Source organism: Myotis brandtii, unplaced genomic scaffold (assembly GCF_000412655.1).
Source record: "Myotis brandtii unplaced genomic scaffold, ASM41265v1 scaffold714, whole genome shotgun sequence".
In the NCBI taxonomy this organism is placed as follows: domain Eukaryota; kingdom Metazoa; phylum Chordata; class Mammalia; order Chiroptera; family Vespertilionidae; genus Myotis; species Myotis brandtii.
In genome coordinates, this window is record NW_005370809.1 from 1328231 (window position 1) to 1331540 (window position 3310).

The window sequence follows — 3310 nt, forward strand, 5'->3', positions numbered from 1 at the left end:
GGGAGCCCGAGCCTCGCCCACCCTCGCATCAGGGGACCGGGGTGGAGTGGGGGTGTGGGGGCGTGGGCCCGTCGCCCGGGAGACGGAGAGGGCACCTCCCTGACCTGTCTCCACCGTCCCCAGCAAACGCCCTTCCCTGGAAGGAAGAGTAGCCCCGACCTGAGGAAGGACCAAGCCTGTTAGCACCCCTGGGTGGCCCCAGGTCTCCTGGAGAAGCCCGGGAGGCTGGGTCCTCCGTGTCCTGGGATGTTGGTCCGCATATTGGGCCGCTGTGTCTGACCGCTCAGCGCCTGGCGCCCAGGCATGAGCTTTACCTGGCGATGCGCCTAAGGCTGGGGGAGGGGGTGCCAGGAAGTTCTAACCAGGCCCTCTCCTCCAGTGCGCCCCCAGTGCTCTGCTCACTCCTCAGGGCCAGCGCCAGACTCTCGTCCTAACTCCCCAGGCTACCCAGCGATGACAGAAGGAACTTACCCAAACCCCTCAGTGCCAGTCAGGAACTCGGGGTCCAGCCTGCTCGGTGGGATGGGCTGTGCTGACGCCCCACTTCATTCACCCTCGGGGCCAGGGCCGGCTCTCTCCAGAGGCCTCTTCTCAGCTGATTTCTGGCTCCCAAGTGAGGATTCAGGTTACACCGGTATCGGGAGCAGTGACACCACAGCGGCCAGCAACACATTGGACTTTGTGTCTCCAACTCCATTTTCCGTTTTTGCACTTTCTCATGTGGTCATAGGCTGCTGTGTCCCTGCCCGCCAAGGCTGATAAGAAGAGGCCTGGTTTATGAAGTTATAGCCAAGACCCGGTAACGTCGGTGAGATGTATTCCTCTGTAGTTAGGTCGTGACCAGCTACGTTCTAGAAATACTCCATTTAATCTTGAAACAGAAACAACTCCAGAGAGGCCATGCCCAGTGGGTTGCTCAGATTCCCTTGGTTGCAGGAGCGGAGGTCGTACTAAACTGGCAGGTGGTCTCTAAGCATGCCCGTTTTTGCCTGGGAGGTTCTCAAAGGCTTGGTTTCCCAAGTGTTTCTGTTAAGACAAGCAGCCTTTTGTTCCACAGCCTCTCTGCTTAGACAAAAGATAGATACCACCGAAACTTGGAGACACCCTTGCCCCAGTTCCTGGGCTCTTTAGTAAGAGCCTAATCGCTCCCTCGGCCGAGAGCTGACAGCGAGCTTCTGTGTCCCAGGACTTAGCACCTCACTCTCGAATCAGGAAGAGCCCGTGTTACTTGCACGTGATGGGCCAGAAGCCATCGAACGCCTCTCGCTGCTTCCTGCACAGATATACAGCCATCTGGGTGCAGTTAAAGCCACAGGGCAGGATTATTAGGTCGTTACCGGGAATGTGGCTAAGGGGATGGTTTACCAAAAGTTGGGTTCTTTCCCCTCCAGGACTTTGGGAGCACCCACATTCTGTACATGGGAACGCCTGCACCTACACTGGTTGCACATCCTGATGCAACAGCAGGGTTCCCATTTTAGCAGCAATGTCTTTAGCACATGAATGTTTTCAATACGTTTGTTAAAACTGCCGTTTTAAAACCACAAACAGAAATTGACCGTTTTCATAACACCTTCCAGGTATAGTGGCGTTGTGGTTGAATTTTTGCCTTAGTATTGTTTGTACATATTTTTTAAATCTTGCGTTTGTATGGGACGCCACGGATTTCTGCCATTGGAAGCAAGGCCTTTCTATCCGTAACAGATGGTAATGAAAGCCTGTGGGCCGGTCCTCCCTCCCATGCCCCTTCCTGTCTGCCTGTCCTGGAAAGGGACAGGCTGCCATGCTTCTCCTCACCACCAGGGACCGCCCTTTCCCGTGGAACCGCTGCTCAGGGCCCCACAGCGGTCTGGGACTGGGGCGAGGGGACTGAGGGCCTTGTCTTGTGTACACAATTAGATGGCTCCAGCCCAGCAGCCGTCTCCGCTTCAGTCTCGGTTTTTCCGGTGGTGAAGGTGGGGAGGGCCCTCCACACCCACCGAGGAAGGATGTGGGGATGGAGACACATCCGGAACGTCAGTGCCTGGTCTTTCCTAAGGGGGAGGTAGAGGGCCAGGCTGGTTTTCTGGTCTCTCTCTGGTCACCAGCTTAAGACAAAGGAACAAGGACTAGGAGACGCCTGGCTTCCAGGCTCTGAGCTGAAGAAGGAAGCCTAAGCAGGGCCATATTACATCTGGCCAGGAAGTTGGGGGTGGGGGAATGGGAAGGGGGTGGAGAGCCAAGGAGGGTCGGGAGGAATGCATGCCTCCCTCGTCCACTCAGGAAGGTAAATAGAGGAGAGGGTCCAGTAGAGTGCGGATAAGATCCGTCACAGGTCCCCAGAGAAGAGTCCTTGGTAATCCACCTGCATTTAGAGAAGGGGGTTGTTTGCAGGTAACAGGGACAGGGGCTCAGGACTCTGCTCAGTCTAGGGCTGGTGGCTGGTGTCCCATGGGCAAGAAAGGAGCAAATCCCGGGTCTTTCAGAAGAGAGAAACCAAGGATGTTTGCAGAGAGGAGAGCTCTGAGTCAGACCGGAATATGCAGCTACAACAAGTATTTTTCGAGAGCCTGTTGTGCCAAACTGTGGGTTGGGCCTTTGGAAATTGGTCATAAACCAAATAGACACAGTTGCTACCCATCTAGAACTTACAGTTCAGTGTGAGTCTATAGATTTCATTGTGATGGGAGCCCTGAGAGTTTGGGGGGACAGATTGCCCTGGTCTGGGACCCTGCTGAGGGTCACTTTAGCTGTGGACTAAAGAGGGAGGAAGGGGACCAGAGTGTTCCAGTGAAGAATGGCAGACACACAGCCCCCTGATAAGAAGGAGCCTGCTTGAGACTGGAAAGGGATGAAAGAAGCCACGTAACATGTGTTTGCATCTTACTCAGGCTTCCTGAATACTGGGACACCTCCTGGGCTCTCTCCTGGGTAGATCTGGGCAGTGAGCTAAGGGATCAAGTTTTAAAACAACTAAAAGAAGTGCCTTGCAGTTGGTTAGAGCATTGTCCCGATATGCCAAGGTTGTGAGTTCGATCTCTGGTCAGGGCACATATAAAAATGCACAAATAGGTGGAACAACAAATCAATGTTCCCCTCTTTCTCTCTCTCCCTCTCTCTCTCTCTCCCCCCCCCCCCAAATAAATTTTTTAAACAACAGCTGAAGAAGCAATGGTGATCTGCATAGTAAGGAGCTGAGATGGAGAGGTCTGGGCTCTGGGGGAAGGAGAGTACGCTTGCACCACCTGTGAAGGGGGCATTGCCAGGTGTGGGGATAACGAGAGTGGATTTGGGGTGGGTGGCAAACCTTTTTGAAGCATATATATATATA